General features: G+C 39.0%; 1 protein-coding gene across 2 annotated transcripts in view; it reads left to right on the forward strand.

Moving 5' to 3' along the window:
• Window positions 1-228: 228 nt before the first annotated feature.
• The window catches only part of LOC130917884 (alpha-2-macroglobulin-like), a 33,388-nt gene continuing 19,146 nt past the window's right edge, over window positions 229-14,470 (forward strand). Inside the window, exon 1 of one of the 2 annotated variants that reach the window (XM_057839631.1) lies at window positions 229-395. The gene's annotated coding sequence lies outside the window, so the exon portion shown is untranslated. Of the gene's footprint in view, window positions 396-14,315; window positions 14,335-14,470 lie in introns of those variants that run through there. The other variant, XM_057839632.1, reaches the window with a different exon arrangement.

Raw genomic sequence — 14,470 nt, forward strand, 5'->3', positions numbered from 1 at the left:
TCCCTTTGAAGAAGTCCTCTCACACAATTGTTTTAGACTTCAGAACTTAATAATGCACATTTGTGACCAATGAACAGGGATTTTTTAAATCAAAGACTGGAATTTCACAATTACCACCTTTAGGTCAAATTATTTATTTATTCCCATCCAAGAGGGTCGTCAATGACGCAGAATATCTCTTGTGACTTCTCGCGACTTTTGTGCTTCTTAGCCAATCGCGATGCTCCTTGCTGAAGCATTGGCAAAGATGTTCCAATCCAAACACTAGTGCTAAGAGGTTTCACCACCTGTAGCATATTTAAATTATTGCCTGAAAAAGGCAAGGTGTAAAGCACAGCAGCCCGTTTCGTAGATTTGGCTGTAAACCAACGGTGGTTCGTCTTACATGAGAATTGGTGAGTCAAACACCGTGATGTCTTCGGCTCGTTACTTTTAGTCTGGCTACAAAGGGGGTTTAGTATATTTATTGACTTGCTCGTGCAATATCTTCATGAAGTAACGAGTCATGTAGCGACATAAATAATGAGGGAATCGATTTGCGTCATTTATGGAAATCGTGCACATTCCTATTAAATGGGTTTAGCATTCTTTAGGTATGTAGTCCTGGCGTACACGTCGCCTGTAAACTGAGTTTGAAAGACCCTCCCTGCAACTCTCCAAGGAGTCAAAAACATATATACACCTAAATAACTTTTGGCTCATCAGTTGCTGAAAGTATTCTGAATTCCTATCCACTAACAACTATATGTGTGCAAATGTAATCAAATTCTTGCTGTGATGCCATCATTATCATCAAACTGACTGCTCACTGACGCATTCAAGGCTGTGGAGTGGAGTGCCAGTCCTCTCACTTAGAAAGTTTAATGTTAAAAATGTTTAGGGATCCGCATGCATATGCTTGTGGTTGAATATTGCTCGAGTTTCCCTGGGGGGGGGGGGGGGGGGGGGGGGGGGGGCGCATGTGACCTCGGGGAACATGCTTTTTTTTTTTGCCGTACTGGAATAAAGTGTACTTTCACATCCACTCAGTGGGTGGCAGTGGCGCTCTCATTTTCAGAGTGCACGCAGTATTTTTGAACTAAGGAAGAGCAATCAGCACACACAGAAAACCGATATGAAGAGGCACAAGAGCAGTGTGCCGCCGCCGTTTTCGAAAGCCGTTTTCCGACCGGACTCACTCACGCAGCAACCCACTGTCTTGTCCGGTGTTCTGCCAAAATATGCTACATCGGCTAAACGTCCTACATTAGTCGATTTTGACACTTAAAGTACTACCGTGTGCTCTAAACTTGTTTTGTTTAGATGCATACAGGAATAAGGTACTAAAAAAATGCCTGCAGAAAATACTTAAATGTAGTTATATCAAATAAGGACGGTTTAAACACGCTACGTGACTAATTTGTTCAACTGCTTCAAAGCTAACACAAAAAAACAATGGTTAAAAGTATGAGAGGGTAAACGTCAATTTTCCGGGGGGGGAGTTTAGAAATAATAATTTGGTCATCAAAAATTCCGGGACAGTGAGGGGTCTAAAAGTTGTAAACAGAATTTGTAAAAAATGTACGGTTTCCCAGAAATTTGCCAAAAACTTTCCCATTCATTTCTAATGGGATAATTTCCCATTCACTTCCAATGGGATTTCCAATTGAATTTACATTGTATTGATGCCAATGTACTTGGATTCAATTGACTTTGTGGATGTTGATGCCATGAACGTCCAAATTTCCCATTCATTCCTCATGGCATTTACTTTGTGTAATGCCATTGACGGGCATGTTTGTCCATTCTATTGATGGCAATGTACTTGGATTCCATTGACGCCTATGTAAGTCGATGCCATTGACAGCCAAGGACGCCAAAATGTTTCTCATTCATTTTCAATGGGGAAAAAAAACACATTTTCCCCAGATCAACAGAAAATGACCAGATATCAATAGGACGTGTCCCCCAAACGTCCCCGATTCCATTGACGCTTATAGAAGGTGCTGCCATTGATGGCCATGGACGTCCAAATTTCCCATTCATTCCTCATGGCATTAACTTTGTGTAATGCCATTGACGGGCATGTTTGTCCATTCTATTGATGGCAATGTACTTGGATTCCATTGACGCCTATGTAAGTCGATGCCATTGACAGCCAAGGACGCCAAAATGTTTCCCATTCATTTTCAATGGGGAAAAAACAAATTTTCCCCAAATCAACAGAAAATGACCAGATATCAGTAGGACGTGTCCCCCAAACTTCCCCACTTCCATTGACACTTATAGAGGGTGATGCCATTGATGCCCATGGACGTCCAAACTTCCCATTCATTTCCAATGGCATTTAATCATGTTTTGTCATTCTATTGATGCTAATGTTCTTGGATTCCATTGACTCCTATGTAAGTCAATACCATTGACATCCATGGACGTAGGAATATATATAGTAATAATAATAATCCCGTATATTTTACGGAATGAGCTGGGACCTCACTTCAAAGCTAGCAGGTTAATTTTCAGCACTACACTGACACAAGACACCAACCTTCCTTTGTGAAGTACTTAGTCACATCCTTTGGCCTTTTCTACCAATCTCCTGTTTTGCTGTCTTTTCTTTCCACTTTTGAAAACCTGATTTTTGTTATGAAAACATTTCTGCATTACAGCGCTCCGCGCGCTTCGAGTCATTGACAAGTGTAAGTGCACATAGCTGCTCCCGTTTTGATCGAAGGAAGGGCGGACCAAACCATTTAATGAAAATATGGGGATTTGGGGGCGTGGCTGGCAATAAATATGCTCTCTGGGTGTTTACAATTTGCCAAAAACAAAACGAAAACGAAACCCTTCGTTTTATTCCTATTATAATGATAAATATTTAAATTTGCAAATGGTTAACTAATGTTCTAATTTTCTTTGTGGGCATGGGCCCTTAGAATCAGTCTCACTTTTCCCCCCTATACGGCGCCCCTGCACAAAGTTGTCGGTATGAAGATTTGTTATTATACTGTACCATAAACTATTACATAACCACATTAAACGAAAGAAATACCCCAAAAAAATCATTGAATTTCGGCGAAAGAAAAAAATAGACAAAGCATAATTCGTCCAAAGAGCAGGTGAAGGTGAAGAAAACATAATTCCTATTATGAAACTAAAAGGATCATGTCTCTGGTTATCCATGGTCAATCGGTGCCAAATGAGAACTGGGGAAAAAGATTGAAATCTGTGCTTTCGAGTCATGTTGACGGCTATGTGGAATACTTAATTTTTTACTGTGCTTTAAAGACGCCATGTGATTGAACCGGCGTGGTCATAAAATGGCAAGCTTGTGTCTGATTTGTATAATAGTCATGTGATTATTGTTGTAACGTCTCATTGGAGAGGCTGGTTGTGCCACTGTTTGAATTGCTGGCAAAGAAATGTAATATGTAGAATAGAGGAAAAATGTAATGATTAGTGTAGCCCAAAATAGCGGAGTAAGGCTACGTTCATACACGAATTCGATTTTTTGTCATATCCGTTTTTTTGGCGTGCCCGTTCAGACTGCCTTTATCCATTGAGACCGTTCAAGTATTACGCATGCGCACTAATTCGCAGTCCGACACGCGCTAAGCAAGAAGACCCGCATGCGCAGAAGCATCAAAACAAATGACGGACGTCATCCGTCATTCCAGGGATATCATATCTTGCTTTTCAAAAGGTGGACACAAATAACAGACATAAATAATCCCCGTTTAGGCTTATATTCAAAGTTTATATGGATCGATAGCATGCACGCACTGTCCGTGCACGTCACACACACATACCGGCAGTTTGTCCCGACTGTCGGCCGTGGAGGCAATGTTGAAATATTGCTCACTTGGAACAGAGAGAAAACTGAGCATTCTCAGGCTTATCCTCAACCCATTTTTATTTTTTATGACTGTTGTCAAGCGCAGCTCTTCCCCAAAAGCAGTGTTCACTGCAAGCTAGGCGCTAATAACGCACAGGTGCATCGCTACGGTAACGACTGTCTCGCTATTTGATGACGTAATTGCTGCATTAAATCCGATTTGCGGGACTGGACAGTACAGACCGCCGAGACAGTCTGGAAAAATGTGGCCCAGATCGGATTTAGACCACATACGAAAGTGACCCAGATCGGATTTGAAATGGTCCCGTTCTATGCGACTTGTCACGTTCAGACCGTCAAGTTAATGCCTCACTCGAGTCGGAAAAACACGAAAAAATCGGATTCGTGCATTAAGACCTGTAGTATGAACGTAGCCTAAGAGTTGCGTTTCCTTACAAATCTACTCAAATAAAAGTAAAAAAAGTATGGCTTAGTAAAACTACTTAAAGTACATTTTTCTCAAAAAGTTACTCAAGTAAATGTAACTGAGCACATGTAATGCGTTCCTACCCACTTATGCATATCCTGTCAATACATTATGCCCGAAGAGCTACAGTTACGGTTAAAAAAAAAAAATGATATACAGTAACTTCTAGGGAAAGATATCTTTGAAATATGAAAGATTTGTGTATAATGGAGAAATTTATGATTAACCTTGTGTCCAATGAAATGGACATCATGCATCCTCCAGTATATTATTAAACACATGTTACCTAATTGTCACTATTTTTATGACTGTTTTAGTTATAGGTTCGTATGTAATTGTTATATTTATAAGCAGGTAATTGAAAATATACATTTTTGTGCAGATTAGCTGTAGTTTGCAATACTATATGCATTTTATCGTATTTGGTAGACTTCAAAAGCAGCAAAGAATAAAGCAGTTTACAGAATAGACCAGGAAATTCTATCCAGCTTCAGTGATAACTGTCGTGACAACAGTGATGATGAGTGTCTGCCAGACAAGAGACATTGGTGCTTATGTGTTGAGTTAAATCTATGTTGTTTCAATTTTCTTATTCAGGCCTACGAATGGTGCCTGTAGTGTTGAAATTTCCCCCAAATTGTTGAAATGTTTATCAAAGCATAAAGGGGATCAAAGGTTTCTATATGGTCAATAGAACACAGGTTAATTCATTTTTTACTGGAAATTTACGTTTTATGTTGAGTCTGCATGTGCATGAAGTCCAATGGATTGGACATGTCTGTAACTTCATGAAAAAAATATTTTTGAAAATTTTTTTCATGTCCTAAGAAGAATAAAAAACTGATCAGAAACAAAAATCTTGACCAAGCATTTCATAAATCATGCTTTACAGCCTGGTTTCATATAAGCGGTTCAGAATATGAAAGACTAATCTCAGTGAATCTGTTATTTTCGCCAGTAAATGAGAATTATTATTAAGGTGTTTTCTATGGAAGACGGTTATGTAAATGGAGATTCACAAGCTGTTCCTTTCTTGGATATACAGTACTTACAGTATCTCTTCCTCGACCTTGGTTTTGGCCGTTGGACCATTTGGAGGTTGGCTTTCTGCCAAAATTATATCTCGCTCCTGTGCAAGTATGCCTTGAACTACATTTATCTTCACAAAGGCATCTCTTTCTTGTAGACTTTGCACAATGTGACCAAAAATTCATTTGAAAAATCATACTGAATGCATGGTTATCCTGTTTTCCTACTGCTTACTCTAGGGTACAGTACTTTTACTGTAATGGCGACTCTAAATGGTAACTGATATTTGTCAGAACCTTTCATGTCTCGACTGCCAAAGATTTAATTTTAATCAAGTGGTTTGCCAATACTCCGGGTGAAGTAAAGACTCGTAAAACACACATTTATGCATATTTTGCAGTAAAATATAAAGATCGGCCAGCTGACTTTTTGTCACCTGGTGGCCAAAAGTAGATAGTCATATAGAAATTGAAAGGATAGGAAGTGGTTGAGCTTCCTCGAAGCAAGCTGGGAGCTCCTATCAAAAGTTTTATTTTTGTGTTCCTTGTTTAAGCATAGTCCGTAAGTAAGCTCTTGGAACCAAATGTTTGTCATCAATACATGAGCTAATGTAGTCAGTGTTGTCTACTGAGAACAAGATTATAATACTGTACAGTCATGTATAAAATTAGGACACCCCATTATTCAGTTCTTTATTAAGAAATGTTGACATATCAATTATCTTTTTTTTTTTTTCTGGAAAAGAAATTGATTTCATTTCAGGTAAACAATAAAAACTAACATAGCTTTACTCATTAAACCAAATATATCAACAAAAAAGTGTTCTAAATAAAGATACACGATAATACCGGTTACCGATAATTATCGGCCGATAATGGCAATTATGACGTCACACAGATAATACAGATTAAAAAAAAAAAAAAATCAACCGATAATGCAATTCGATAATTATACTGCACTGTCTCAGAAAATTAGAATACACAATATTCTAATTTTTTGAGACAGTCCTGTGTATTTATACAGGACTGTCTCAGGAAATTAGAATACACAATATTCTAATTTCCTGACTGTCTCAGGAAATTAGAATACACAATATTCTAATTTCCTGACTGTCTCAGGAAATTAGAATATTGTGTATTCTAATTTCCTGAGACAGTCCTGTATAAATACACAGGACTGTCTCAAAAAATTAGAATATTGTGTATTCTAATTTTCTGAGACAGTCCAGTATACTTGATATAACCCAGCAGTTTTCTCCACTTCTCCACCGCCGCCTGCTCAACCCCTCCCCTCTCTGAAGCCCCTGTGGGAGGAGGGGTTGAGGAGTACGGCGTCATAGAGGAGGCGGTGTTACACATCAGTGTTGAGCCTCCCTCACTAGCGTGCGTTGCTTTTCCCGTGTGTGAAATGGAATAAACGACGCTCTCGCCATCTACAAAACTGTTCCACGAGGTGTAAAGAAAGCGTCCTCATTGAACACCACTAGCACTAACCCAGCAGCCATTTAAAACTGCATCACAATAATTTTTGGAATGAATACGAGGCTGCTGCTAGCGCGAATGCTAAAGCTATTGTAAACACAAATAAATTATAAAGGAGGCTACGGGGCTTGTGACGATACAGAGACGCTGCGGTCCTCCCGGAGTCGGGTTGTTTGGGAATGCAGCCCAAAGCGGGTGGAAACTCCCATCTATGGCTAAACACCTCACGAGACAGATAGTCGACAAGTAGCTGTCTTCCGACGGAGCCTGCCGGTTCGGCAGGCCACCGCTGCTGCCTCGCTCTAGGCGGGCAGAGCAGAGCCATGCACCGTATACGCCGCAGCGAGCCGGCTGGGGCGGGCGGATATCCGGTACGAACTTAGCTGCCGCCGCCACTCCGGTTCCAGACAGAGGCCTGGCGCGGGTGCTAATTTGGCAGCCGGGCGGACTGAAGGGCACAGGCAGGAGGAAATTCCCGAAATGACCCGATAGCCAAACCCCTGGATGAAAAAATAATGCAGTTTATACGACCATGATTCTTCGTGAAAGACATGCCGATCACATCAGTTTTACCACGGACACTTACACAAGTGATGTCAAGAAAGCATGTTTATCATGACGGCACAGTGGTTAGTTGATCATTTTAACACGCACCAAACCACACAAAGAAGTCATCCAGTCAGTAATGCATTCAGTACGCTTTAAATTTATGACGTCTTAATCAGATCATTCTTCTTAAATCTAGTCAAATAATTTTCCCCATCTTGTTTGAGTGTTGAAGACTAGTTAACAGTTTAATGCGCCAGATTATTCCACTTACTTAAACCCAAACATGTAAAAAAAAATGTCATTTTTCACCTAAATCAAGAAAAAATTGCTTTCAAATAATGTTTTAAACCATACATATTCTTGAACAAAGAACATTTCTGACAAGTTTTTTTTATTTATTTATTTTATTTTTTTATTTTTTTAGGATTATGTATAATAATTTATTGCTTAAAATAAGGCTGTTAAGCTTATTTTCAGCTGGCTATTTTTCTTCAAGAAATCTGAGTGAAATATACTTGAAGTGCTGGCAGTTAATTTCACTTATTTCCAATAGATTTACACTGAAAACAAGGGAATTTAACTAGTTTTAAGGTGTTGTGTTTTTGCTGTGTAGTAATGTTATACGTTAGGAATGGCTTACTTTTAAAGCCATTTTTGTGCAAGTTATGTATTTACTCTGTAAGTAATTGTTGCCAAAAGTTTACCATTACACAATGTCAGACAATCTGTCTTTATTTAGACGTTGGAATTTACTACTTGTTCACATTTGATGTTGGGGGAAAAAAGAGCAATAATATTTTTGCACAGTAATATTTTCTCTTGTGTATACTTTAAAATTTTACATAAATCTTAACATTATCGGTTATCGGTTGGAACGAGGAGGAAATTATCGGTTATCGGTATCGGCTGAAAAATGCATTATCGTGCATCACTAGTTCTAACTGGGGCAAACGTTTGGACACCCTACCACCTAATGGCTAGTGTTACCCCCTTTTACCACCTTTTCTTGCATGTACAGCCCATTTCAAGTCACCCACAGAATCTCAATGGGATTAGGATCTGTGCGTTGACTCTGCCATTCCAGGACTCTTCTTTTCAGCCAATCCTTGGTGGATTTACTGGTATTTTTTTGGGGTCATTAGCCACGTTTACATGCTGACTTTTATTCATACCGATTCAAATAATTCCGAATGGAAATTTCAGATCAGCTGTTTACATGTCACTTCATCTATTCCGATCCAGCGTTTACATGTGTCTGCCTTTATTCCAAAAGGACGTTTGACAACTGCCGTCTGACATGCGCAGATTAATCAAAACAAAGAGTCACGTTGCAAATCCTGGAGATCGATCGTCAGATCAGCTGCTGTTTTAACTTTTCGAGTGGAAACAAAACTTCAGAATGACACGCCGTTCATTTAAAAGGTTGTGTGGGCTGGTGGAGGGATTCATGGATATAAACTTTCCGCCGGACTCCAATTAGGTGCGCTGTGCATGTGCTTGGAAGCCATGTTGCAAGTGACGTTACTTACGTCACCAAGTGACGTCACCACGTCAGTACGGAGCATGTGCAGAAAGAACGCAACCAGACACCATTCCGCTTCCCTGTTTACATGATATAATTTTACTTCTAATCGGTTTGGGAAAAGGAATATTCCACCCCTGTGAAACGGAATGAAATTCCATTCGGTTTGGGCCTGTTCATTGCGAATGAGGTGTTTATATGGAACACATTTATTCGGTTTGAACATCTAAACCGATTGCAATTGGAATATTTGGCTCCATGTAAACGTGGCTAAACCCTGCTCATGTTGCAGGGTCCAGTTTTGCTTCAGCTTTAACTTTTTCACAGATCTCACACGTTCCTCAAGCACCCTCTGATACACGATAGAATTATATTATATTATATTATAGTATTTTTGTTGGGAAAATGTTGAGCTATGCCAACCATTGTTCTTTAGGCATAATTGAACTGTTGTAAATTGTATTTGTCTTGTCTGTTTCATGCTGAGGATTATGTAGCGGACAAAGGGGTAGGATTCATATAATTTTTCTTTTTACTTCCTACTCCTATTCGAGTCTTATGTTTTGTTTGTAGTCTTGTCTATCCATAATGTGATGCATGTTTTCGAAATAAATTCAATCAATCAATCACTCAAAAAGAATTCATGGTGGATTCTATGATGGTGAGCTGATCAGGTCCTGCTGTTGCAAAGCATCCCCAAACTATGACACATTCACTTCCATGATTCACAGTTGGTATGAGTTTTTTTTTTGCTGGAATGCTGTTGGGTTTACGCAACACATGTCCTCTGTTCTGCTGTCCAAATATTTCAATTTTTGATTCATCTGTCCAAAGAAGATTATTCCAGAAGTCCTGGTCTTTGTCTACATTCACTCTGGCAAACCTCAGTCTGGCCTTTTATGTTCTTCGAGAGCAAAGGTTTCCTCCTTGCACACCTCTCATGAAGGTTAAACTTGTGAAGTTTGTTTCTGTATGTAGAGGCATGCACTTTCACATCAACGGAAGCAAGAGCCGGCTGTAGGTCCCGTGATGATGTTTGCGGGTTTTTGGAGACTTTTTAGCATCTTCCTGCTCTCAGGGTGAACTTTCTTGGATGGCCAGACCTGGGCATGTTGGCAGCTGTTTTGAATGTCCTCCACTTGTAGACTATTTTCTGGACAGTGGAATGGCGGATTTTATATTCTTTTGAGATCTTTTAAAAATCCCTTACATGCTCATAAGTGTCTAAAATTTTCTTTTTGAAGGCCTGACTGTGTTGAAAGTATTCTGCGTTGAGTGGGGCAAACTTTCTTCAGACAGATGTCAAAGACTGGTAGATGCCTACAAAATTCGTCTCACTGAAGTTAAAGGGAGTAACACTAGCTATTAGGAAGTAGGGTGTCCTCACCTTTTCCTCAGAATATGCATTTTTGTTTATATGGTTTAATGAGTAAAACAATTATTTACCTGCAATTAAATCACTTTCTCAGAGATAAAGAAAAACAAGATTGAACATTTCTTAATAAAGAACTGAATATCTAATGAGGTGTCCTAATTTTTTCTCATGACTGTATGTAGATGTTAAAAGGTACCACTATGCCAGTACTTCTCAAATAGTGGGGCGGGCCCCCCCCAGGGGGGCACAGATCGATACTGGGTGTGGCGCATGTGACCTTGGGAGCGATACTGGGTGTGGCGCATGTGACCTTGGGGGACATACTTTTTTATCGTACTAGAATAAAGTGTAATTGCGCATCCACTCAGTGGGTGGCGGTGCCGCTCTCATTTTCAGCGTGTGCGCAATATTTTTGAACCAACTGAGCACACAGCAAAGAGCACAGAAGATATGAAAAGCTAAGACAAGGAAATATGTCGAAGCCTATGTAGCATTTGGCCTTGACTTTTAGTACAGTGGGAGACGAGGAAAGGCCAGTCTGTTTACTTTTTCTAAAAAGTTTGCAGCGGACAGCAGGGATTATTTTTTTCAGCGAAAACGTGCTGAATTTTGCCAACAATCCTCCCGCTTTGTCAGTGTTACATCAGTAAACCAGCGAGCACTGTCAGCGTCATATAAGGTTGCATACCAAGTTGCTCAGTGCAAATAACCCCACACTATAGGAAAGGAGCTGATACTGCCTGCAGCAAAACTAAAAACTGTCCCTCTGTCCAATGACAAAGCCGTTTTTGTTCTATTAGTTTTTGTTTTTTCGGTCAAATTGTTTGAGTTAATGTTGCTAATCAATTTGAAATTATTATTTATTGATTTTATTAAATTTTTTCAGTATCAAACGGTCAAAAAAATTATCTTGAGTGTATTTTTACAGTATGGGTGTTTTTTTATTTTTTTTATTGTAAGTTCATCTAAATTACTTTTTTCTTAATATTAAAAAGAACACTGTGTTATGCAGAGGTGTACTTTAAATAGTAGGAATTCTATGTACAAATGATACTACAGTATATTTACAGTGGCGGGAGAGTTGGGGGGGAGGGGCGTGGAACGTCTGTTTTCCGGGGGGGGGGCATAACAGAAAATAATTGAGAAGCACTGTGCTATGCTAACATGGACACTTATTTTTCTTGTGTTCCTTGGTTAAGCATAGTCTGTAAGTAAGCGCCAGGCTACGTTCCCACCCCAAGGCGTGATGCCCATTTTGGTATTAGCAAATTATTAGCCGTTAATTGCCCGGCTGTTTGTCTATTAAGGTAAATCAATCCATTCGGCCCTGTCTGCACCATATTGCATAAAATAAGAATGTAATTGTAACATTAGGAACACCATTACCATTGTTGTTTCTTTTTAGAGAAATAATGGCTTGTTAAGTGAGGGAAGAACTGTAGCAGTTAAAAATGTTTGCGTCATTGCGGACACTATACAACTCTTAACATGTACTGGTCATATTTTTGCACATGAAAATTAAAGCACTGCATATGTTACGTTTTATTCAGACTTGTTAAACATTGCATGGCCCAGTCAGACTGATGGGGTTAGATGCGCTCGCCGGCCTACTGTATTTGAACAACCCACAATGACCTTTACTCATATAAAGTAAAATCTCCCTTTAGGAAAAACCTAATTCAGCAAAATTATTGTCAAAGCTGAAGCTGCTGTTCACTGTAAACCTTGGCATGGTCGAAATCTTTAGAATAGGTTCGCAAATATTTGTCCTGAGTGTTGTAACAATGAACTATCAGACAGTTTTTGACCTGTGAGCTGAGGTTGCCAAATTGGACTTCTTTGTCGGTGCTTCCTTTACATAATAGACAGAATGGCTCAAATACCACACAAATATTAGTAATATACTTTTGCCTTATAGGTTTAAAGAGTGTTTTAATGGCTCCCAAAATGTAAATCTTTCATCCTACCCACTGCAGCACTGGGGGGAAACAAGACAAGGAAGTCATAGTATTGCCAGTTCAAGACTTTGTGCAATAGCATTCCATTTGTTTTAAATGTCCATGCATTTTCCACTGTATAACCAATGTATGACAACTTTATTAGTTGCAATGTTTATGGAAACCTGTTCTGTTATACCAGTAAGTTTGCAGTAGCGCTGTTTGCACAGCAAACTCAAACATCCCACACTAAGTAAAGGCCAATGTTACACCGCTTGCTTTCTGCTTAACATTGAACTTGCAAAATGTTGATACCATTGTAAATGGTGGGCCAAAAAAATACTTGTACCACAAACTTTTTACCGGTCAAATGTTTTGCTCAATGTCATCATACTGAAGGAGACTGCATGGATAGTGTTTGTTTTTGTTTAAATATCAAGGTTGGCGCCCAGCAATCGGCATCCTTTATCAGAATACATTCAACACCAATTAAAAGCAGTAAGTACAGTACAGTTCGTGACAATAAAAAAATCAACAAACTGTGCGATAGGTGGCAAGATAATCAGGTAATCACTATGGTATCCTGTCACGGATACTGTATATGGCACAATTTGTCATTGTTATGTTTCATTCGGTGTACATCTCCCCACCCCCATGCAGTGATGTGCCAAATCTTCACTTAGGGGAAGGTTGGGGGGGTGATAATGGAAATGTTTTGTTGAGAAAAAAAAATGTCTTGAGAAATGTACCAGCCTCTTCAATTTCTAACAAAAATTGTACTTTACAGTCAGTTTAAATGGGTAGTGGTGACCAGTTTGTTATGGGGCCACACGCACACACATCTATGGCTTTGGTAGGCTACATGCAGAGTTAAACCAAAGTATTCAACGTCTATTCTAATTCGCTCTAATGCAGTACAGTTTTATACCACTAAAAAACGGAGTAATAGGGTTTCCCCCACAAAAGTTGCAAAGCCTGGTGGTAGAGAAGCCCACTGGGGGGGCCAACCATGTTTTTTAAATAATGTTAAGTTTTGACAAAAAATACATTTGAATTACAACAAAAAAATAAAGACTGGTGTTCATAAATTTTTAGCCAAACCCATAAATACAGACAATTTAACTGGTGAAAGTAATTAATTCTGTATACCAAAAATTTGTACTGATTTTTTTGTCTTTGCAGATTTTACAGCATTTATCAAGTATCTGAGAACTACTTTAATAGTATTTTTGAGAACTCTGATGCTATTGATGAAATTCATATGTTTTGTGATGGGAAATTTGAAACCATTTTATTGGATTGCTTTAAATTGTGCAGATACCATTCAATGCTGCTCACCATAATTACAATACAGGTGAAAGTCCCTAACATTATGATGAAACTTTGATTTGTTGGACGATTCAATTGGAAGAAATTGAGGGCATTCAATCATTTTAATGATATCAAATTGACATTTAACACAATCCGTTGCATTTCACATGAAGCAGTAAAAAATGCAAAGTGTTTTTAAACGTTTTGACAATTATTTCACATTTAAATAAAACCCATTCTTATTACCAAAATGGCATATCTAAAAGATATGAATTGTGTTGTAAATACAGTAGTACCTCAGCATACGATCGATTCGAAACACGATCTTTCCGACGTAAATTACGACTCGGCATTTGTTTGTACATCCGACGAAATGCTCGAAATAAGAGTTATGACGGCGCCGCAAATTTTTTTGTTTTCCCGTAAGACACACAGGGCAGATTTGCTTGTGAGAGAAATCAATATGGGTTCCAAGAATGTTAGTGCAGGTCGTGAAAAAGGGGGGGTTGACGCTTACCGTTGAAATGGAAATGATTGAAAAATAGCGTGGTGTGCACGTCCGTGAACTGGCCCGACAATACGGCCGTAGAATGTCTACGATCTCAACAGTCCTTATCCAACCTCCTTTCGCCAGTCTTTATACATTAAGGTGACAATTATTATTGTGGTGACATCGCCAACTTTGTCAGGTTTTTAATCATTTATTTCAGAACTTATGCAACACAGCACGTCTACTGTCCGCCGCAGTTGACGCCAACAACATTAAAAGAGAAAGTAAAATCTCTACCGCACCTATCTTACTGTCACGTCAGCCACGCGGTGCATTCAGGTACAGCACTCAAAACACATCTGCCACATTATAACCCGATTTGTTACATTATTACAGGAATTATTACTTAATATACTGTATTATTAGTCCGATTTTTTAAAATCTGTAATTGATTTGTTTTGCTATGTGTAATTGC

The sequence above is a fragment of the Corythoichthys intestinalis genome, chromosome 6 (assembly GCF_030265065.1).
Source record: "Corythoichthys intestinalis isolate RoL2023-P3 chromosome 6, ASM3026506v1, whole genome shotgun sequence".
In the NCBI taxonomy this organism is placed as follows: domain Eukaryota; kingdom Metazoa; phylum Chordata; class Actinopteri; order Syngnathiformes; family Syngnathidae; genus Corythoichthys; species Corythoichthys intestinalis.